General features: G+C 36.0%; 1 long non-coding RNA gene across 1 annotated transcript; it reads left to right on the plus strand.

Annotated features, from left to right (window-relative positions):
* The first annotated feature begins 1,835 nt into the window (after window positions 1–1,835).
* On the plus strand, window positions 1,836–24,405 carry LOC146438220 (uncharacterized). The gene is made up of 4 exons (XR_014852034.1): window positions 1,836–1,907; window positions 9,138–9,194; window positions 18,126–18,234; window positions 23,977–24,405. It is a non-coding gene; the product is annotated as an uncharacterized LOC146438220 (long non-coding RNA).
* The last annotated feature ends 704 nt before the right edge of the window (window positions 24,406–25,109 follow it).

The raw sequence follows: 25,109 nt of genomic DNA on the forward strand, positions 1-25,109 counted from the left end.
TTAGGAAAAGTAGTGAAAGTTATTTCACCCTTTGCTCCTATCAAAAGTAATAAAAATGCAAATAAGTGCACAGTGCTGTCATCATTTTCAGTTAGGTGCTTTGCAAGTCAAGAAAATCAACACTAGATTGAATAACTAGTTGAAATCTTTAAGTTCTTCTATCTCAACTACAAGAAAAACTCCCCAAAATATTAAGGTAATTCCCACTTGGTTTTTTGTGCTCATGACTTTTTCCTCTTTAATATTAAATGATTATGTAAAACAAAATGCATTCCTCAACTCAACATTTATTTGCTATATAAAGCTTCAGCAATAATGTGTTTTCCTCTTTCATTCTACTTGAGTTGATTGAAAAGTTTTACATATTTACCAAGCTCACACTTTGCCTGACTTAATGAATTATGCAATTAACCATGAATGCAATTTCCTGCATTTTACAGTAATAGCTTTAATTGTGAAGTGTGATGCTATATAGAGAGAGCTCATTCATAAACTATAGAACACGTTAGAACAATTTCTGACATGGGTGGGTATTCTTGGGCAAAGAGCTCAGATGAATATGGTAATTTGTCTAATAAACTATCTCTGGGCAATTTTTATGCAAGGATAGCATTCCTTAGCTACCATGTATTCAGAAGCATTTTCATCAGGTTAAATATGAGTAGGAAATCAATGCTATCTTCATATGTATATTGGAAATATTCTACTAAATAATTTTTTCTTCCTTATGGTAGGTTTATAAATGCACATGGCCATGAATAATGTGGCAGACTCTGATATCAGTAGGAGTCTAGCCCTTACAATTCCACTGTGAATCATTTAGTGTAGTTATCCTCAATGATGTTCAGATTATTACACTGACAGTACTAAATGCTTTGTGTTTTAAGCTAAAAACTTAGTGAGAAGGAAGTCACAAAATTGTTTATTTTGTTACTGAACAATTCTAATGCAGTTATATGGTTACAAATCATTAGTATTTTACTTCACAATGGATTTAGTTTGAAACAAATCTGTGATCCCTAAAAAATTAATAGCTCTCAGCACGCTGTTTAAACCAAGTAAACAGTAAGACTCATGCAGAATTCAAGAGAGCAGGGAGCTGGGCCATCATGCAGCATTATGGAAAATCTTATATTTCATGTCTCTTTTTTTCTTTTGCAACCTTTATAACAAAATGTTCCCATGTTACATTTGGCCAGCCAACCTTCTTATCTTTACCTGGCTTCCATTTACTCAGAGTCAGTGTATAATTTATGGCTTAAACTTCCATAGTTTACCTAATTTGCAAAGTTGCACTTGAGATTATTATCTATAACAGGCTTTTGTTTGCATCAAAGTGCTCAAACACTCACCCCCTAGATTGCATTTTGACTGATCTAGTAGGTCTTTGTATATGTTCTGTGATTAACAATATTTGATTAGAAGTGGTGATAATAAGTTTAGAAATATGGACATACTTGTGCTTGGAATTGTCAAACAGCCATTTCAGAAGAGCTCTTGAGATAGGCTGTAACATTGGGAAGAGCCATGGCAAAACATCTTGTCTTTCATCACCAGGTGTCAGTGCAGTCCAGACTGCTATTCACCTGCCTGGCTGGCTGCTTTGCTCTGGGAACCTCTTGCCTCACTGAGGAACTGGGGATCAGACACTCTGGGCAGGGTTCAGAGGCCTAAACAGAGACATTTGGTGTCATTTAGGATGCTCAGGACAGCTGAGAAATCTGCATGGTAGTCAGGCAGATGAGTCGGGGGCACCTGCACCTTTCCAGGTGTCTCAGATGACCTTGCTTATTTATCAGGGGTAGCTGAGTCCATACATCATCTCTTTGTGAAATGCACAGTGGGAATTTGTGACACAGAGAATAAAAGAGCAGCTGAAGGGACAGACTGGAGAGGGACTCTGCAAGGTGGTACTTTTCTAAAACCTAGCAACTGTGGATGTCCATTTGCAGGCTGCCTTCTGTCTACTTCATCCATATGGGAATCCTGGTTTATTTAGAAACCTTGTTCCAACTGGCATTTCTTTTACCCAGGCTTCAAGACTCGTTTTAATATTGCCCATTATGTTTTAAGTTATTTTGCCTTTGTAGCACATGAACTGAGCTGCAAGCACAAAATTTGCATGGGAAAGAAATCAGCTTCTGTTTATTTTTTTTTTTTATGTAAGTAATTTCTAAAAATTCCACCTTTTTTGTTTGCTTTTGTTTATTTGTTTGTTTGTCTCTAACCTTATCTTGCTTTAATAATGAAGCAACAATACCCAGTGAATTTTCTGGTAATTTTTGGGTTATTATTTAATGGCTTGAGGAAAGACTGAAAGCTGTAGATGTTCTTCTAAAGCAGGGAGGAGCTGCAGTAATGATAAATCACTTTGGTATTATTGCTGTTATGAGGCATTTTCAAAAGTTTATGATGCCAATATGCAAACATGAAAGCACTCAGATTCACATTAAACTACTCAGTTATTTAAATATATGTATATACATATACATATGTATATAAAACAGCTTTTTGTAAAGTCCTAAGGTTTTCCAGCCTACATGTGAAAACAATTGCCTAACTATTTCATATTTTTTCAAACCTTAGAACCTGCTTCTCAGCCTTGAGTACATGGTATTTCTTAGGCATCAGATGACTGTAGCAGAAGCCATTTTATTACTTTACCCTTTTGCTTGAGGATGAATGCATGGTAAATACCCATCCTTGTTTTCTCATAACCATTACCATTGCTTCCTCCTTCTTCTCAAGTCAGCATGAAATTGCCTAAAAATTTACTCTATCACAGTAGCTGCATTAAATTTAGATTAAACAGGTTTTTTGTGGATATAGGAAAAGAGACTGTTGAAAGAAAAATTCTGTGCAGCCTATCTGGTCTTCAGTCTCTGAATAAACTAGCTTGCATAGTTCCAGTCTGAATAATTTGTAAGGAGAAATGTTCTGTTTAGTTTTGGAATGTGGCTAGCACAGGCTTTTCCCATGAGAATTCTTTTTGTGTTTTATAAATAAAGATAAAGTTTGGATGTTGTTGGAACAGTGTCCCAGAACTTGGGCAGTGCAGGCCTGGCCAATCAGGCCTGGGGGAAGGCTTCTGACTGACCAATCTGGGTGACTTTTGAAAACTCTATATATATGATGAAATCAAAACAATAAAGGTCATTCCTTCTTGCCACTGAGAACTGACCTCTTTACTCTGCTAGCTGCTCAACAGCGACATTGGAACTTTTCTTCCTGTCTTTCAGAGGAATGCATATCCACTTGCTCATTTGCGAGTAGTGCTTCACGTGGTCCACGAGTGTAAAGGTAATTTATGATTCCAGCTCTGCTGTCTTTATTTTCAAAGGTGTAGGCTGTACCACACAAAAATACTTTGGAGAACACTTTTTTAATGTATTTCAGTCTGAGAACTGTTCCTTGAGGAAAAGAGCATGTCAGTTGCTAGACTAAAACTACAATCAGGAAGTATTTAAGCCTCATTGCTTATAATAGTAAGTAAATCTTTAGCACACGTAAGAAGCTGTGAATCTTAAGGTAAGACTTAACATGAAGTTTTGCTGAAATCAAATTGTGTTTTCTAGGAAGTGGTAAGAATGGTTTGATCTGGTCTTGCGTTAGGCCCGCAGCCTCACAAATTCTAAACCCATGTTTTTAAATATGTATTCTTTCTTGTGTTCTTAAATATGTATTCTTTCTTGTGTTCTTAAATATGTATTCTTTCTTGTGTTCTTAAATGAAGCCTATTTGTTATACTGGGCATATTTTGGCTCTTCTTCCTGCTTACTTGTTGTTAATTACAAGTATATTGCCTCTACAACAATTCTGTCTCAGTCTGTGTTCACATCTTCTGATTTCAAGATCTCAACCTTAATGAGGCTACTAGGTCATTCTGAACCCACATGTCTTTGGAATTCTCCTCCATTTTTGCCCATAGAAAATATAAACTATTTTGGATTAAGGTATCTTCTCATCTTTTAAATCTCTGGGAAATTTTTAGCAACAGGAATGTGTTTACTGCAGTCAGTAACTAAGAATTCATTCTGAGCTGAGAAATTCAGCAATGCAGCTATATTTGTGAAAAAAATTGTGTCTTCATTTAATTGGTTGTATTCCTGTGTCTAATTCCAATGTCCAGATGGTTTATTTTAGTTTTTAACTTTTACACAAGCCTGACTGACTAAACGTTGATTTCTAAATTGCTCAGATTTCCAATATCTAAAAATACCACCCTGCAATGTGAAGATCATTCTTAGACATACCCTTTTTACTTGCTTGTCTTTGCAAATTCTCTCCTCTGTGCTTACCTAACGTGGTTTTTAGAAATGTATCAGAAGTTATTAGAGAAAAAAACAGCACAGGTGAACAGCACAGGTGAAACTGAAATTAGCTGCTGAAGACTTTAATGCTTCTAACATAGCTGATACCAATGTAAGCTGTATTCATTCGTTGTTGGACTGTGATGGGACACAATCACCTAATACTAGCAGCTTTGAGCCTCGTGTGTATTCACTTCACCTGGTCTATGCCTAATTTAGATTTATATGATAGATTGAGGAAACCAGGCTGATGCTGGAAGAGATTTCAATACAGTGAGCAGGTCTTGGTTTGTTACCTCTGCCTTCATGTTATAGTCAGACTCTGGTAGTCTAAAGCTTGCCTGTAATTAATTATTAGGCTCCCAAAAAACTTCCAACAAAGTACTGCAGGGATCAAGCCAACATGTAATGATATACATTAATGCAACTGACTTTTATGGTCATATATGACAGCTGAGTTACTGTTCTCACCACAGAGACAGTTTCTAAGTAATTAAAGTCAGTTGATTAACAGGATGTTAGCGTTCAATACTCTCAGGGCAGAAAAAAAACGTACTGAATTAGTTTTACATGAGTTACAATTTTTGTAACAGTCATACTTACCACAAGTTGTAATATATTAAAGATTTTTTTTTCCAAAATATTGTAAAGGTTGTATTTTAACAAGCCCCCCACATCTGCTGCAATGAAATGTTGATACCAGCTATCAAGAGAGGTAAAATAAAACACTTGTTAAAGAGCAAATCTGATCAAAGGAGGGAGTTGAAATGGTAAAACTTTTAACACAGTGAGAAAAATAAGTCATTGCAGAACAAATATATGTTGGGGAAATAGAGGCATGTTTAAACAGACTGCTATTCACCTAGGTAACAATTTGTTGCACATCTCTTGAAGCAGGGTTCAATGAGGCAGGTGAGAGGACAGAGCAAAAGATATGCAAAGATCAATGAGAAGAATGAATGTGCCTGAGAACTGGATGCTCAAGAGTGTTGAGAATTTTAAAACCTTGATAGCAGAGAAACTTCATCTCTTAGAAGGCAACATCAACAACAGTAAATCTTGCATGCTGTGGGCAAAAGAATTCAGTATGCTCAAAGCAAGCCAATATGAAAACAGCTAGCAGAGGCAGTAATAGAAATATCTACAGAGAAACCTCACCAGAGTCCTGGACAAGGGTCAAGAGACAGAAGTGATCTGAAACAGGAGAAGTAAGAAAGGAACGTTTTTAAAATGAGGGTGATGGACAAGTAAAGCTACTCCTGTCTTGGGGTCGGGTTAGGGTCTGGAGTTAGGGTCTGACCCACACTCCAATTTAGTGTGTGGGGGAGATCATTGAATAGTGTGTTGAATTCTAGCTTATCAAAGTGTTAGTGAAGGACATTATAACAGGTAATGATGACATTAACATCAGCTATGAGATAACCTGATACTCAAAAAAAAAATCTAAATGGTTCTCGTCAGGTAATGGGGAATTACATATGAATGCCATAAAACTGTGAATCTCATTCGTAAAGGGGCCCAGCAAAGTACGTGGAATACTTGCGAGTTATAAAAAACCCCAAACAAACAGATTAGAATGTTTCTATCTGAATTTTCACTTTAATGATTATTACTTGTATTACTGGTCATTATGGATATTAAGGCTTAATGCAGTTTTTTGTAAGGAATAGTAAGTGTATGCAAGATTTGACAGCATGACAAATGGCTTGGGATTTGTAAAACAGAGGGAAATCAAAGTTCTTGCTCTTTCCTATGTATAATGGAAAGCAATCCTGGGGGTGTAAGAGGGAGAAGAGATTTGACCTTTAGATTGCACTGTCATAAAAAAGGCTACTCAATCCTGCATTCCAGCTTGTTTTAATGGAAAAAATGAATTTTTGTTTTTATTTATTGAAGTTATTGGATGTTCTAAACAAACAAAAACTAATTTTAAGAATTGTCCAGATATAGAAGAATCATTTAGATTATTATTATTACTGCAGTCATACACATGAGGACCCAAAGCACCAGAGTTTGCAGTCTGGATCTAGATGGAAAACTGCAGCTGCTGAAACAGTTTGGTTTCCTTCTAAAGCAATAGTCACTGCACCCTGGGGACAGCTTGCTCTCAGAAAGCAGAATATTAATTATGCTGTGCAGAAAACGGGTGTTCAAGCAGCAGTAGAAGTAAAAAGAAAAGTCGACTGTAGGAGGAAGACTGAATTACACAGCTTATTTTATAGTCTGGATGGTAAAAATGATGAAATTCTTTAAAACAGTATAGAAACAAGCCCTGTAGATTCTATATAAGTGGTCTGTGAAGCACACAGCTGCTAGGTCCTTTAGTGTTGCTATAGCTAACAGTGAGGAAAGCACTTAATGAAAATCCAACCTAAGGGACTTTAGGAATTGTGTAGTAGTAGGATTAAGGCAATAGTGCACAGTGGCACCATGATCTCTGCACAGGCCTTTCACTGAAAGGGTCAGCAAAGCATTAGTAGAATGGCATGCTGAAATGGTGACACTTGAACCATGATTTCTCTGTTAGAATAATTCTTAGAAACAGGCCATGCATCAAATAGTACCACTTCCTTAAGCCTATAATTTCAATATTTATGAGTCAATTTGAATCCCAAATCAAAAAAGAAGTGCAGTTGTGCAGCTGTAGAAAACAACTTATCTGATGCATAACTAATTGCCTGGAAAGGTTCAGCTGATTTCCTTCCCCTTCCGCTTCATTCCCTATGCATATAAGTTGGTAGCAAAGTTTCCAAAATGTAAGCAAGCCTCATAAATTCTGCTAAATGCTCACAAATCACTTTGAAGGAACTTTGAGATATGGAAAAACACAAAATCAGTGTTAGATAACTGCTTTAAAGTTCTTTTCTTGTTCCAAGAATCATGACTTTTGATTATGTTCTGCAGCAGGTCGTCTCAGGTCTTGTTTTTGCTGCATGTTCTTGCCCTTCTCAGGTCAGGAGGGACAATGTGGTTGTCTCGTTTCATTTTGTTACTGTTTTTGCTTTTGGTTTTGCCTGTTATGTAGCTTTAGCTGGTCCTTTTATCTTTAAAATATTGCAGTGTTTCTTGTTATGTATTTTTCAGCTTGCTAGGTACATCTTTTGACTTTTAAAAATCATGTTTATGTCCCTGTGCAAAACACAGATTCTGTTGTTGCTTGATAAAAAGAAACAGTTCTGCTGGAGATGCTGAAGGGGGGAAAATGGCAGCTTTAAATCTCTCAAGAATTTTTTTTTATTTCAAAGAGTAGGATTTTAAATTTAGGTAGTTTGAATATGAAGTTATATATAGCATGATTTCACTAGTGTTATTGCTGGTGAATTTTCAAAGAAAAAAGTCACTGCAGTGATCTTCCCTTAATCAGAAATATTTTGTCCCACCATGGAATGGAAGACAAGGAAAGGTTTTATGGGGATATTGGCACTGATTCTTGCCAATTTTCTCATCTTCTCTATTGAGAAAAATAATTGAAGGGACAGATTACGAATATTTCACTGTATAAAATTTGTATGGATAAAATCCCTGAGGAGTTTTTTGAGGGGTTGATTTTGTTGCTGTTGGTTTGTTTGTGTTTGTTTTATTTTAAAGATTCATTTGATTTATGCCTTGACATTTCAGTCAAAGCACACATCTTTAAACACAAAAACAATTCTTTCTGATTCATTCATTTAAGGTTTTTTGTTGGTTTTTTTGTAATTTCTTTGAACCTTGGCAACTTTTAAAGTAATAGCATAATTTAAGTTAATTTTAACCTTAATTTTGAGTTATTTGACTCGGGAGGGAAATCTCCAATACACTTGAGTTTCTGATAGCATAGTTATTTCCATGACATCAATGTTGTAATTCTTAAGTTTTACCTAGTGCTAGTGAGTTGGGTAGCCTGGGAGTCAATTTGTGTTTGAACATTAGTTAGAAATTGTTCTCATGACAGAAACATCATGCCCACATGCATTGTGAACACGAAAAAAATCTGGCTTTGAACTGCTATTTTTTTGTTAAAACCTAGTCTGTAACTAATAAGTAAACCCAAACCAGTCACCTAGCAGGTTTTAGTTTTGATAGCGTTCTTTGTAGTGTTTTTGCAGGCATTTTCTTGGAAGAAAATAGATCTATACTACCACGGTTATCTGGATTTCTGATGAACGTTGGTCAATACTATATGTTAATAATATTGGCCTAAACAGCCAAAAAATAAATTCCTTCTCTGATATATGATCAAGCACTTAATTTTAGTTGTTTTTCAGATTATCTTTAGAAAAGTTATGATTAAAGACACATGTATATAAAAATCATATTTACCCCAGTTTTGTGGTAAAGATTTTTTTGTTTGTTTTTAATAAGGGGATTATATTTATATCTAATAATTTAAGAAAGAAGAAACCCTTTCCTAAATGTCTATAATTTCAATAATCACTCATGACTTTATGTAATTTTTCATTAAGGACACAAAACGGAAACTCCCAGTCTCTATAAGTATGGAGGGCTGGGGTTTTTATGGGAAAAACCATAAAAATACTACAATCCAAGCCTCTATTTGTAACAATACTGCTTTGCAGGTTGGATTCCTGTTGTTTTGGGTTTTTTTAATGTACTAATCTGATCTGACTGTGTTGCTGTTGAACCGCTAACAGAGAGAAAAGGTCCAAGTCTTCAGTGTGGCAAATATATCTTTTATTTATTAATTTCAACTTCTATAGACTTTCAAAGGTCACTCAGATTGGTCAGTTCAAAACCTCCCCCCAGGCCGATTGGCCAGGTGTGAATCATTCATATCTTGAGACATTGGTCCAACAACATCCAAACTTTATTTTTGTTTATAAAACACAGGAAGAAGAGAGAAAAATTTCTCACGGGAAAGGTCTGTGCTCATCACATGAGAGGAATGTAAGTGCATATAAATAGTCTAGGTTTTTCTGTTAAGTTTTCTTTATGTGATGTATTGGAATTCTTTGGAATGCTGTATTTAGATTAACAAAGATCACACTTATTTGTCATGCAGAAGTGATATGTTTGAGATCAGTGGATTTTTGAACTAAAGCTATGCCCTTTACTCTGAAAGTTCAGAAAAGAATTGCACTTTTCCCCCCCCACTAATATTTAAATAGAAATAATAAATTTCGAAGTTGCATTTCTTGGCAGTGGCTTGGTAGTGAGTAGGCAAAGGACTTTGGGATGGCTTAGTGTGCCACAGAGTCTACAAAGAATTCACAGCTTCTTTTATCCAAAAACATATTTCTAACCTTAATTTTGACCTTATGCTCCTCAAAGGTCTTTTGCATCAGCATGTAAAAATATTTTTAAGACCTTTGCCTCTCTTTAACTTAAAGGGCTCATTATTCCTGTTTTTTGAAATTGCTTTCTGTGTTTAAGAGGCATTGGAAACTGTATTTCACTAGACCTCCTCATCCAGAAACAGGTAGATATAAATGTTTTTATTGCAGTTCTAGGAATAAACATTGTTTATTTAAATTACTTCATTCTTCTCTGAATGTAAAGTAGTCCTTTAATGTTAGCTCTTTTGCATTTCTCTTGAGCAAATCTGATTTAATTTATGCTAAACATAATGGGACACCTGTGTGTGCAGGATGAAAACTAGAGTATATAATATTAGATGGAGAAATGTCACATCCTAAGAACAGAAAACAAGCAGCAAAGCTCTGGAGTGTCTTTTAACCTTTTTGTTGTAATTTTGGAATTAAGAAATCTCTGAAAACAAAAATCTGTATGACAGCTTTAGCATATAATGAATGACCAATTAAATAAATATATAAAGAAAAAAAATTCTATGCTGTTTTGCCAAAGCATGAGATAAATTTTAACCAGTTTCTCCTGTGTACTGAAGTCCAAACCATTCAATGAAACCTAAAGGATAGACTGAAAGATTAAGAATAAAGTATTTTCTTCTGATTACTTTGCCAGTCTCAGTAGAAAATTTGAAACATCATGAAGTGTTGCACTGACCATGTATCACAGAAATATTGTAATACAACCATCTGACAGTTTTTGATTTTTCAATGAGAAGGTGATCTCAGGTTTTGTAAGAGTACAATATTTGATATTTTGAAATTCCTTTATTCAGATGGAAGACGAAGGGATGAGTGTTAGATCTACAGGTATGGAACCAGCTACAGGTTGTGCCAATAATGCAGTTGTTTGGAGAAAGGCCACAGTTTTAACTTCTACTTTTTGGATTTTTTTAAGCCTCCTTTTTTGGCTTTTTTTTTTTTCTTTCTGGTTTTGGCTCCTTTATACTGTTGTAATTATATTCCTATATTGTCTCCACAGGGGTACCAGAATACACCTTAGGAGAATTATGTGTAGAAGAATGGTAATAGAATAGAATTTCACAGTTTAAATATAAGATACATTATGACAATGTATTCAAGAGGGGATACCTCAACAATAAGGAAAAAAGCATGACTTTCCTAATGCATGTGTGAGTCAGCAATTTGATCTAGGCTGAGAAAAATTCAATATGACCCTAAGACATATCACGTGTGAAGTATCTCCACTGAGGATCAGGGACGACAGCCTCTATTAAATATAAAATTAATAATTTCCCACTAATACTAACTTCTTAAAAAAAGAAAACATAAAATAATCAGCCTGCCTTATAGGATGAAATTTAAAACAATAGAAAACTGAGTTTGCAGAAGTATAAGGGAGGTATTATTGCTTCTGTAACTGCTACAAATGGATATACATCTTGGAGGGAAAATAGCTATATAAGGTAAGGAACAAAGACTGCATCAAAGCAAAATGCATAATTATGTGCAGGCTGAAAACTGCAGAAGGTTTCTATCCATCAGAGAGAGGTTACAGCTCCAAATAAGTGAAGTATAAGCCAAAAACGTTATTTTTTGTTAAGGGCAAGTCAAGCAAATTTATAAGAAAGGCAGCATGTGAAGTTGCCTGTGAAGGAAATTGTCTGAGCCCAATTCCAGGGAGCTGCCTTCTAATCCTGTAGTGTGGGTCAGTGTAACCCTCTGGGCTGCTGTGTCCTTCTCAAAAGCAGGGACATCATAATAACACTTATGCAGTTACAGAAGCTTAACTGTGTCAGAAGAACAAATGTAAGATATTTTAAAGAGAAAGAATTTCTTGTGGATCATTCTCAGCAGTGGAGGAAGGCACTATGAGGAAAAGATTGAGCTTTTCCATGTATATACTATGAGTTGTCTCCATTTTTTTGTATTACCACTGCTCTTTGGAGTCCTGCTGTTGGTGGACTTGGTCTCAATGCAATTTGTATCTGTTGTTGTGGTGAGTGTGCAGAACACTGTATGGGGGAAAAAAAAATGAATTTCACATAGGAAAAGGCTGTGATTGCATCTTTCCCTACCCTCTCATCTGGAGCAAAATTTTATTATCAACTTCAATGAGAAACAGGTGGATATCAAGCTCATTAGAAGTGGGGCTGCAAACAGCTGCTTTGGAAAGGAAATAGAGACTATAAATATAGTGTTGTAAACAACAAACTGAAATACTGTTTGAGTGGGATCAGTACATGAGGCTGCTGGATCCAGTGGTGCTAAGGAGAAACACAGATCTCACTTCATAAAGTTTATTAGCTCTTCATTCGTTTTTACTTCCAAGTAGTAGTAACAGATTTATCAGTTGCTCTTGGAAAGATGGACAAAAATGAGCTGGCTTGCTGCAACTACATCTGTGGGTGGTTGCAGCAATGAGAATAGGAATCTACTCCAGTAGTGGTCTGCTCTCTCACCATCTGGCCTTTTGGCTCTGCAATGTGCTGACACTGCAGCATCTCTGTGAACCAGCTGGCAAACATAGCTTTGGCTCCCACCTTCCTCCCAGGAACAGAGTCTGTCAGTTTCCAACAGTGACAGGAAAACACAGAGCTATGCTCTAAAGCCATTAAGATGTGCTAGGACAACTCAGTTCCTAACATACTTTCCAGAGCTCTTCAGATGGGATGTAATCACTTCTACAGCTCAGCATGTATTTTCAGTGGATATATTGAAAGAATGCTGCAATGCAAAATTGAAGTATAAAGAAAAGGTAAGGTTTCATGTTAAAACACAGAGATAAGGATGAACCTGGAGTATGCAGAGTTTTTTGGGCGGGTTTTTTTATTTCTGCCAGTAACTCAATCTATGTCTCAGAAAAACACTATGGCCAGAATCATCATAACAACATCAGGCAACAAAAGATATGATCTCTTTTTCAAGGTTCAGACCATCTACAGTACCAGTTAACATTAAGATGAGCAGCACACTTCCAATTCCTCAGTGATAAATGAGAAATATCTCATGGGAATGTTATAAAGCTTAATTAGTTAAGAGCCAGATTTCCTTCTGTGTTTCCCCTTCAAAGTAGTTTTACAATCTGTCAAGATATTCATTGCTGGGAAATATATTTTACTGATAAAATTTTACCAGCTGAACCAAGAATCCAGATGGCCTAGCTCAGAGTAAGTGCTTTCTCCATCCTGCCTATGAAAAGGATCATAAGACAATGATCATGTTGTATCTCACATGGAAGTGGACTTTGAGATGTAGACAGGCTTGCTTGCAACACACACAGCATCATACTCAAGTACTTCAAGTACTTTGTGCAATATTCTAATACTGTAGTTCTCATTTTACAATTGAGAAAAAAATTAACTGAATTGTCCAAATTAGGCAAGTATTTTATGTCAGACTAAAGGATAATTCTCTTTAGCCTCATCAGTGGTCTATATACGAATCTTACTAATCAAGAGTAGCTCTGCTTTTAAAGGGTTTTTCAGGCCAAACCTGGTGTTAAAGTTTTACAAGGTTCCCTGTGATGGTTCTTTGTCTGTTTAGCTGGCTAATGTCATTCACTCTATATTCTTTGAATATATTGTTCATCCTTAGAAAAAGTGTTTTCCTGTTTCATGTTAACTAGGTACACAGTGTAAACAAAAGTGTTTAAATCAAATTAATCTGAAGTCTTGGAACATGTTAAACTGATTGCTCAAAAGCAGTGATCACTTTAAGAGGCTGGCATCATTCTGTGTATTTTAACTCATTAGCATGAAGAAACTGAACAATATTGGAACTGATTAAAACTTGATTACATCAAAATCATAGGGATGATCCAAAGGCAGGAACACCTCTCTCAGAAGCTGAGAGTTGGAGGCTGAGAGTTGGAGCCGTTCAGCTTGGAGAAGGCTCTAGGGAGACCTTACAGCAGCCTTCTGGTGCCTAAAGGAGCTGCAAGAGAATTGGAGAGTGGCATTTCACAAGAGCATAGAGTGATAGGACAAGGTGGGGACTGTCTTAAGATGAGGGAGGCTAGGTTTCAATTAGATATGAGGAAGAATTTCTTTACTGTGAGGGTGGTGAGGCACTGGACCAGGTTGCCCTGAGAAGTGATGGATGCCCAATCCCTGGCACTCTTCAAGGCTGGATGGGGCTTTGAGCAATCTGGTCTGGTGGAAGCTGTCCCTGCCCATGGCAGGGGTGTTGGAACTATATGACCTTTTTGGTCCCTTCCAACCCAAACCATTCTATGTTTGTATGAAAATACCAATGTGTGTAATTCCCACATAGTACTAATAAGATTTCTATTGACCTTAGTGAATAAATCCTCTCTCTAGTCTTCAGTGCTTGTGATACAAAGAAATTTTATAGGTCCCACAACTTACATGCTCTAGTAACTGATACACAAAATACTTCCTGCTGTCACATTGGTGAAAGACCTTTCTAAATACCACACCCTGATGTTCTGTAGGATGACTGAAAGGACAAATGCATTGTACTATGTTGGTCTTAGAAAAAAAAGTGGTGTCTTAATTGATGTAAGGATGATGTTAAGAAAAGGGCCCAGACTGTACCAATTTTCCATAATTTAGGTAATACTGTAGGTATAGCAGGAATATGAGTGCATTTCATGGGAGATTGATGTGACTTTCTTCACAACTGTTTAAACAGGATGTGGCATATTTATCAGAGGGAAATTCACACTACTAAATATCATTACATTAGAACAAATTAAATTTATTACAGGTGGAGAAGAGAGCTTTTTCTGTGACTTTGGAATAGATAATCCATTTGTTGTGTTGCAATGATTAAATACCATGACATTAAAAAAAATGAAATATGCCAAATTTCATCTGTATCTGGCCATGGATAACTACAAAAAAAAATCTCTGGAAACGCTGGAGAGAGCAATGAAGAAACACAGGGGGAAAATGCTTGTCTTTCAAAATATCTGCTCTCACTAATGACTAAGTAAATATGTTATTACAAGTGAAAGTTTTGAGACGTAAATAAGATGGAGGTAACAATCCACAGCCACAGCAGGATGCATTGAGTAATTTATTATTGACCAAAACTAGCCGCAAACAAAGTAATTATTTAATAATTTTATCTTTTAATCGTTATCTGCTCTCTTCAAGTCTACTCCCCTGGACTGGTTTTTTCCACAGAGTGGCAGCTCTGACTTGTTGTGGAATATTCTTGTCATAAAGTCTTAAAAAAATTTAATCAATGTTTTGCATAAATCAATTATTATAATGTATTCAGTTCACTTTTTCCTTCTAGTTTCTTCAGTTATTCAGAGATAAATGTTTCATGACAGCTTCTATTTCTTGAGTTCTGCTCTCTGTCTTTATATGATAATTGAGGCAGTTATGATGCTATTTCTGTAGAAGACTCATTTGGGGCTTTTTTTCTCCCTCTCTCTGCGTAGTTTATGTACTTATGCTTTTCCTTGTTACTGTCGAGTCTCTTAAATTGGGTTAATCTGTATCTAGTGGAATTGTATACATTATATGAGGTAATTTAGGCATTTTCAGATACATATCTACACTTGACTTGTAACTTTTCTGCAGCTTCTTTTGGCATTGTACTCCCCAAACCCAAGAGATTCTCTAGATTTGCTTGAACATGAAACTTTATTGAAATCCTAAAAAGCAAGAAAGTTTTTACAGATGTCTACCTAGAATTTTGTGCAGTATGCCCAGTGAGACCACTACCTGAAGCTCACTTATTTCTACTAAGTTCAAAATAGAAAAAATACAAACAAAAATAGTAAAATCCACAGTGCATCCCCAAAGTATTCATGAAAGGAAAATTAATGGCAACACATCTCACCAGAATAAAATCTATGTCTAAGATTCTCCTCTTGCTGGAGACTAAGCAGAATGTACAGGGCTTGAGGGTCTCATGCTGATAAATTATAGATGGACAGAGCACAGTAAGAGCAGCAGATATTGTATTGTGAAATTGGTTTTGTTCACAACGTCAAGCGGCTGGGAGTGAAGTGTTGTCTTGTGCTTTTTGGAGGGGACTATTCTGAATAGTCATAAGCTTGCAATAAATTTCCTGTAATGTAAAACCCTCCTCACCTTTTCATCAGAAGAAATAATCAGATAGAAGTATGAAAAGGTGTGTGGTGCTGTGTGTTACAGGACAGGTGTACAAAGGGTGTGGCTGCACAGAGAGTAGAGGGGAGTTTAGAGGAAAATAGGACTAGCGTATGCTGACAAACCACTTCAGAAGTGAAAGAATAGCAAGGAAGCATAATTGGCCCTCAGTCTTCAGTGTGCTCTGCATCCTGCATGGCACATGCTGAGAAATTTAACTGGAGGGAGCCAAAAAAAGTGATATTTGTGCTGACTAAGTCCTTGCATTAATATACCAACTTCCCTAGGGTTCCTACGTGGAGAGAGAGAGGAACAGGAACACTGAGAAAGCCAAAGAAGCAATTCTCCTCCAAAGCACAGTTTAGAGCAGGAGGATAATATATTCCCTGCTGCACTGTAATTTGGGGCATAAACTAATCACAGTGTGTTTATTTGGATGTAGCATTTTTGAAATAATGTAAAAGTTTTCAAGTGAGTTGAATCTAAGATTTTCCTCAGAAAAAATGATTCCTTCCCTTCACCTATATATTTAATCACACATGTATAACATGATACCTATAATTTGCCTGTAAATTTAGTCAATTTTAATACAAATAGATACAACTTCAACTAGTAAACTTTTGTCTACTTACAAAGAAATTTTATAAGACTAAGCATGGTTATTAGTGTATCCCTTCATTATAGACAAAATAAAAATTAAGTAGGATAAAACCAGTAACAAAGTGTGTAGAAACAAGAATTTGCCATAAACCTGCACATTCTGGGGTAATGAGTTGTGTTACTTCATTTCATAATAGAGGATTTTCATCACATCCTAAATATTTGTGTTTAAATGGCAGCAGATCACCTTTCATGGCAGCAGATCACCTTTCATTTTTTCTCTGTGTTTGAATAGCACCTGACCCTGCTCACTGCTTGATCACTATAACTAATTTATACTGATTACAGTATATTACAATATCTTAACTTCACTGGACACTGTATAAAACTGTTATGGTTTCAAGAAAGGGAAGCAACTTCTCTGTATACTTTAAAGCTTCTTAGAATGTCTTTTTAAGTTACACCTTTGTAGGTCTAAAAGGTTTGATGCTACTAGGAAAAGTAGGAGCAAGCTCATATTTCAGACCTCTGATGAATAAAATGTTACATGAAAGATGAGTGTCCCTTATAATTTCTCTGATAAGATATATTCTGAAAGTCGTTCCAGTTCCAAAAACTTCCAAAACCAGCCAACAGAAGAGTTCAAATAATTCTTTACATGCAATCACAAACTTGTCAAGGCAGCAAAATCTAAAACAAAACCCCTGAAGATACCAATTGCAAAGTTCGTTCCTTCAACTTTTGTAGAAGAAAAAAAAAAGAATTTTTTTTTTTTGGTAAGATGCTATGTTATATATTGACACAAAAATTAATACATGTGTTGACATTAGGAAGAAAAGAAATTACAGAAGTAATGTATGATACTTCATCTCAATTTTTATTATTTTTGGCACATGCTGTATCTGTAATTTGTACCTGCAAAGATTTTACTATTGGCTTGTAGCTTGCCAGTCTCTCTGCTTGCTTGGTCCACATCTTTCTGTAACTGGAAATTTATCCAAAGCTTTTTAGAACAATCTAAAGTTATTGTCATGAAAACAAAATGTGCAACAAGCTATCAATCATGACCAAATTATCAAAATAAATGCCGTAGCAATTTTTCACATACTGAGTTCTCCCTCCGGATAGGTAGAAAAGATTAGTGCAGAATCATACCTTGTTTGTTCTAAAATATCATTTTACACAAGTAAAGCTGTGTGTTGGTTCTTCATGTGAGAATCCTCTGAATGGTAGAAAAACTGATGACCACCACACCTTGGGAATGGCCACTGAAAGTGTTTGTTGTGAGCAGCATGCAGACACCCTTCTGATCCTAAATGGGATGCTGCAGTCTTCTGCTTTCTGCACGCCTGTTAGAGAGGTATCCCACTATTCTGAGGAAAAGGCTCATGTGAAAAGTGTTGCATGATTTAATGTTCCTAATTACACATAATATTCACCTTTTTATGAAATAATTGAAGGTTTCCTAAGGCTAAGCCATAGGTCTGGCTCTCACCACTGAGCAGCAGCCCTGTAGTGCTGCTTGATGGCAGGATGGTAACAGTCCTTAACTTTGACAAGCCAGGGAAAAGGCACTTTACAGCAAAGAGACAAAACAGAAAGGATATCTGAAAAACCATCCTGTAGCATTCTTGGAAAGGACCAATTTGGTTATCTGGACAACTACTCGTAATGTTTGTTCATAACAGACATTGACGAAATATTTTGATGAAATTATTTAATTAATGAAATAATTTAATTAATGAAATATTTTATATCTCTTTTGCTGCTTTTGCATCATACTTTCCCATGGCTTCTGCAGTGCAGGGGCTCTGAAAGCTGGTAAGAAAACCTTAGCATGATGTCTGATCTCTTTCCAGGTCATACTGTAGCTATTTTCAGCAGGGCCCAGCTCATCTCTCAGAAGTTTGGGGACTGAAGGAAAATTAAAGGCATCTGAAAATGGATTGTCATGCTCTTCCATACACAGTAAGTTACCATTCATGAAGTCTGACAAATCACATATATTTTATATTACTAGAACAGTGAGTTAAACATTATTTCCAAACAGATTTCAATATGTTTCCACTCTAAACATAAAAGAAAATGGGCTTATATTCTTGTAAGCATCTGGGAGAGATAAGCTTATATGCTTAGTGTACCTGAAAAAGCCTTGCTGCCACAGCTATTAAAAGAAAGATAGGAAGGTGTCATGTGCACATTTCACTTGTATAGTTACTGTAAAAACTTATTTCTCTATTTTTATTTGTCTAATTTAGCTGTATAATATACCCTTCTGTTCAAAACTATTGCTTCCTCTTCATGAAGTGATACTAAGACTGCAAGTCTAAGGACTGGCTGGAAAACCCAATAAAATAAATATTTTGGCAATTATGCACCATATTTTTAAATTTGCCATTTACTAAGTAGCATCATGACAAGCTGTTAACAGAATGAATTAAAGACATATGGTAGCTTTGTCATATTTAACACATTCATCTGTCATCACATTCTGCTATCATTTAATCCATTATATCATGTTTGTAAAGTCAGTACAAATTTATATATGTATATATATATATTTTTTCTCTACTAATTCTAATTTCAAGGCTCTTTACCAGCCAGAGTACATTGCCCTTATAATACATTTTTGGTCCCTACGCGCTGCATGCTCTGTTACTGATAAAGAAGTCAGCATCTAATTTTTGGAAGTTCAAGGTGTACTGAATTTGTTAGACCAGTACTACCAAAGCCTTAGAAGTATATATATTTGTTATACTTGTATAATGGTAAAAAAGCAGCAACACAGAGTTTATTAATTGATTGTTAAAATAGGTCATGTTAGCCTCATAAAATAAGCCAGAGGTAGGTGTGTTTCTTAACACAGTCCTTTTTTCCACCAGTGGAAAAACAAGTCTAAAAATGTTATTGCATGAACAGAAAGGCAAATTTAATTCCTATTTCTGGACATAATAAATAAAAGAATAAAATTAAAGTAAATAAAATTAAATTAAATTACTTTCAAACATTAAGTCTGACAAACTGATTTCTTAAATTTTCCACTTCTCACTGCTCTTCAGTCTGGACTCAGTCAGATAGATAATATTATCTATAAGAAAACAAAACATATATGTTGTCACTCTACCACTTATCTTTGATTTTTGCCTTTGAATAGCAATCAAAATAGGGAGTCACCACCCCGAAAGTATTTGAAAGATGTGTAAATGTGTCACTTAGAGCTATGGTTTAGTGGTGGACTTGGCAGTGGCTTTTATCAGCTGACTTGATGATTTTAGAGGTCTTTTCCAACATAAATGACTCTATGATTCTATACAGTGTAATTAACTCAGCACTGTTGTCAGGAAGCACAATAAAACTACTTTTGCATTTCTCAATACAAACGAGGTGGAAATAATTTTAGTCCTATCATGGTACAAATTCATTGTAAAAAAACTCTATTAAGTCTTCAGATATAAAAGATTTTGAACCTGCACAACGGTTCAGGCCTCTTGCTCTGCAATTATATTTATCGGGCAGTATGACTTACATATGAATGTTTGCCAACTTGTACACTTCTACCAACAGAGCAACGACAGGAACTATCTAGAGCACTCTGTATCTCATCAAACAGGGGGGACCATGCTCTCCTAGTCCATAGGATTCAGGCTGTTAGTGTCAGGCTGCATCAAATATTTGCCCAATGCCAAACTCAGTTTGAAGCACCACTGACACCTGAACAAAATAAACCACCATCTGTAGGTAAACAAAATCTGAAGAACTATTTTTAATTTTTAGTTCTGTATTCATTGCACAAGATGTTTTAATGCTGAATGCTCATGTATTTTTCTTGTACATAGTTTAAGAAACGTAAGACTAATGTGGCTTTTTCCACTAGGTTTATTACTGTTATTCACACTTCTTCAAGTAATTTTGAACTTGAATCCTCTCCTAAAATCTTACCATTCATTGTATCTTATTCTAAACAACTGCCCAGCTGATTGTACATATTTAATATAGACATATATGTACACACACCTATATATCTCTATACACTCAATATAGCTATATCTATAGCTACTTTTGGAAACAAATGCATGACTCATTTCTGGTTTTCTGCCTTTAATTCTTCTTTATCTATTTTGCCATCAGGAAGCTGTTCTGTTTCATTGCTGCACTTAGAGACAAATCTACAGCCATTTGATATGAAAAAGCAGAGTTACAGATCCCTCTGTTCTGTCCCCTGGGCTATTTCTGCCAGAAAACTGGACAGCAGCACAGATATATCTGAGACATCCGGGAGGAAAGAGTTTTTGTACAGTCTTGGATGGCCACATGAGGGAGTCTGACCTGTATCATTTTATCTACTTCAGCATAAATCATGCATTCTTTATTCAACAGCATTTAAATAATGTAGAATACATTTTCTCTTGTTGTACTTGCCAGGAAAACCTCCATTTAGCATCTCTTGTTTAAAATGTAAGTAACAACCTGAACAGAAGCCAGGATGTTGTACGAGTATCTTTTTAGGGTTTCCCTCCATTTTTTTGGAAAACAGAGCAGGGAATAGAAGCATGGTCATTATTTTTCACAACCCCTCCTTCCTCCTTCAAGAAAGTGAAGAAAAAGCACCTATCGTCCTTTGCTGACGGACCTCATATCTTGAATATCACACCTCATATATTTTTCTTTCTCTGATATAGTAAAGTGAATTGATGTTCATCATAAATGTGATAATGGATGTGCATGTAAATGGTCTGAGTCCTGCAAACACTGTGATCTGCACTATTTCCAACCTCAGGCTTTGACTAAAAGGGACTATAGTGCCTTGGTATCACAGATCTGTGTGTAGAAAAGTAATTTTAACAAGTTTCTGTAGTAATCGAGATCTCTGCATTCCCACAGTAACTGGGATCTTCAGGCTGGTAATGCATTTACAGATAGAAAATAAGTAGGGCATAACTGGAAAAGGCTGTGAAAATTAATACAGTGCAGTAAAATGAAGACTTGTGCATACATCTCGTCCTCTCAACTCTGCTTGCTTTGAAGTTGTCAAAAGAATTTATGACTCCTTCCTCTGATCTTGTCATTCCTTCCCTTTGAATTCCCTTTACAATACCCTGTACCATCTCTTCTCCTTGCCGTTTAATCTCAGTCCCTCAGTCTGCCCGATATTCACTAAGTCACTAGCTAACAATATTGTTCTTACATGCTTGAGAGATACTTTTATTCTTTCTCCCATGCTGCCCTTTGGTAGCTGGGGGACCATTGTGATTATAAAATATAAAGCCGCTTGCTTTGTTTCTGCAAAGCTGTTTCAAAATTACTCTTATTTGCATTGTATCCAATAAGTAAATAATGAGTCTAGGTGGTGAACAAAAAATTTACTCATTATTTAGTAAAACAATAAGGAAATGTATCTAAGGCAAAAGATGAAAAATAAAGGAGACTCTGCACTTCAATGTGAAAATGTTCTTACAGTTTGTTACTTCATTTCCTTCATGTTGATACTCTGCCTGACCGTGGCCACCACTGGTGGTGCAATGACACATCTCTCTTCAGTTTCTGATAATGCAGAAGCAGTCCGTGCAGTCCCTGCTGGGAATCACTGGCTGTTTGATGACTACCTATGTTACACAACAGATTTCCTCCTGACCTGCTTGAGAAATCAAACAGGCTGCTTTCTGGCTAGGGAAGAAGAAAGGGCATCCTTCTTTTCCTGATTTGCCCATTTGCTTTTTCTTTTCTTTCTACCACATTCAGACTACTTTTGCTTTTTTTTGGGAAAGAATACAAATTGCTTTTTTTTTTGGGAAAGCCCACTATGGAGAGACACAGAAAAAATATGCAAAGTGAATATCAATGGGAAAACATCAGTTCCTATATTTTTAACCACACAAGTTAATATTTGATCCACTGTGGTGAGGTCTGTCTGTTTTCTAGAACGTTTTTATCCTCTGCTGTTTAAATTTATAGTCACATACTAAAGCACAAAAAAGACAAACACTTCAGGCAAAGTCATAGGCAAAGCCTATTATTTCTAAGTCTTTATTTTAATATTTCTAAATTTTCACTTTTAATCCCAGATGTTTTTAAAGAAAATAAATAATTGACAAGACTGTCCTTAATAAGAATTCATTATTCTTAATAAGAATAGATTAATAACAACTTATTGATATTTATGAAGACTAAGAAAGCAAGATTAATCTAATCTTGCCAATAAATGTCTGTTAATGATAAATACAGTCTGCAGCTCATAAGTATATGGAACAGCAAACAATTTTGATGTTATTTCTGAAAAATACTTTTCACTGTAAAATGATAGCATTTTCATTTAAAATTGTAACAGCTGTCTTGTAAAAGGAAGACTGAAGTGTATATCTAGAAAAGATGATGTAGAATTGCAAAAAACAGTTGGAATTGAATGTTAACAGGCTGGAAAAATACTGTTATGGTGGCTCTTGTTTTTATTTTGTTTCCCATGAATCCCAGGGTATTATTTTAAGATACAACTCTTTTTCCAAAAATATCAGTATAAGTTTTGTTACTGATTTTAAACAGAAACAAACCAGATTCTGTTGCAAAATTAATGATTCAATGGCATTTTTTCTGCTTCTGTATTAGATCAGGCACGCCACGGGTTTAATAAAGACACCCTGAAGAGGTGGAGGCCGGTAGGTACCACATAGAGGGCTTTCAGTGATGAAGATCTGCATTGAAAAAGGGCATAGGGTCTTAGTTGTTGCTGAGTGTCATCCTGGTGGGTTCTTGGGCAGATCAGAATATTTGGTAGCTGTTCCTTATCAGCAATGTCAGGCCAGCATCTTACTGAGAACTGACATGGAAACTGACATGCTCCATCTTCTCACCTCATGGTTCCTTGCTGGGAATCTTAAATAGGATTTAGCTGTTCTGCACAGTCTCTTTGAAGGCAGAAGCATGTTAAAAGTGTATCTGAGTAATAAGAAGAGTTTCCTGAAGTTTACGTAGTTGTCTTCTACATGCAGAGACATGAATTGCACTTTGTGTTAGTTGTCTGGTGGGAAGTCAGCAGGAATGAGATGCAGACTGCAGCCCCTGGGGAGTAAGCTAGTCCCAAGGACTTTTTTCCCTTGCCATTCCACATGAACTTTTGTGATGCCACAGGATGCATTCAAAAGCTATGGCAAAGTATGGGTAGGGAATTTGGGCACCCTGGTTCTGAAGGAAGTGCTGTGGACTGGACCCTGGATAGAACACCTCTGCATCCTGCTCCCTCTCTTGTTGAGGTGGTTTTCACAAGGGCTTCAGGCAAGTTCTTCATGGAGTTACTTCCCACTTGGATAAGGATCAATGACTTTTCTGTGAAACAATAACTGTGAACAAACAGCTTGCATTTTTTTAGGCAAAAGGGCTTCTCATTTCTATAGGCCTTGGCAAAAAAAACTTTTTTTCCTATTTACACAGTATTGTCATGCATGTATTAATCTCAGCCATTATATAGCGTTCATTAAGTTTATCCTAGGAAATGAGAGCAATTTTTTATAATATTCTTCACTTACATACAGGAAATACTCAAAATCACATTTCTGGAATAATTTTTTGATAGTAAAATTATCTTTTACTGAATCTTTTTTATTCCCCCTGCGGGACATTTTCAGTTAAAAAAACCCAAACCCTCAGTTTCTGCTACAGTGGTCAAATTGCAGTCATATTCTGAATTTTCCTACAGGAGATTTTTTTTTTTTAATGCAGGAACAAAACTAAACTGATCAATGCTTTCTGAAACAGCAGTGAGAACCTCACTGGAGCTCCCAGGTGACGTGTCATTCCCACAGGCTGGCATGAACAACCTTTGCAGGTCAGTTGGCTCTAGATTGCAGAAGAAACCCTCAGACCTGCTGAAGAATGCTTGCGGGGGGAAGATGTCTGATTTTGTGGTAGGTGATGCCGAATGAATATCTTCATCTCTGCAGACATTTTCAAGCCTGGCTGTGGGGCTGGCAGGGAAGCAAGGAACCTGAACAATCAGCTCACAATAGCCTCGCCAGAACTAAAGACTGTTTTTAGTCCATCCTTTTGCCGAAAAGAATAATACACTTATCCCAAAAATAGTCTGAGTCGATATGCTTTAGCTCAGTATCCCTGAGATAAAATTTTCTGAAGATATGTGTTTGTTTTGTTATTGTGCATACTCTGTCAGAGAAAAAAGTATTTCAGAAAGCAACAGTTATTTTCTATCTATCCCTCCCTACACAAAACTGTTTTACTTCATTCTCTACTTTTAAAGAGCTCTTCAAGAGTTAATTATAAATGTCTTGAAGTACATATATTGTCATTTGAAAATGCAATCTTTTTTTGGCACTCATTTCACCATCAGGATATAAAATATTAACAGTATGAGCAGTTTCCAATTGCTTTCTTGGCTTTAAGAAAGTGTTTTTAATTTCTGAGTAAGGGGAAGAAAATAATTGCAAGGGAACTTGAAGGTTTTTTCCTTAAAAAAAAGGGAAAAAAAGGTCAAGTAAGCCATAGGAGTATCCTAATATGATTATTCTGACATTTTCTGACTCATAATCTACTGGGTGTTCATTCACCTCTTGCAACTTGAAAGTGTCCTTGAGATCTGTAACTTCATCTACATGCCAGTCTGCCAGTTCTATGCTCTTTAAAGTGGAATTTTCATTTATGCCAAGAGCTGAGCCGCATGGGGAGTAAAACTCAGGAAATATCAGAACTTTAAAGGATATGAAAGAACAGAATTGCCTTTGATTTGACAGTAAAAATTAGAACTTGAGCTTTGTATGATCTGAGATCCATGGTAGGGGTTTGGGCCATGGCGTTTAGGCCAGAAAAAAATCTAAGTAACCTTTTTATTCCTGAAAAAA

This window comes from Lichenostomus cassidix, chromosome 4, assembly GCF_008360975.1.
Source record: "Lichenostomus cassidix isolate B80296 chromosome 4, HeHo_3.0, whole genome shotgun sequence".
Classification (NCBI taxonomy): Eukaryota; Metazoa; Chordata; class Aves; order Passeriformes; family Meliphagidae; genus Lichenostomus; species Lichenostomus cassidix.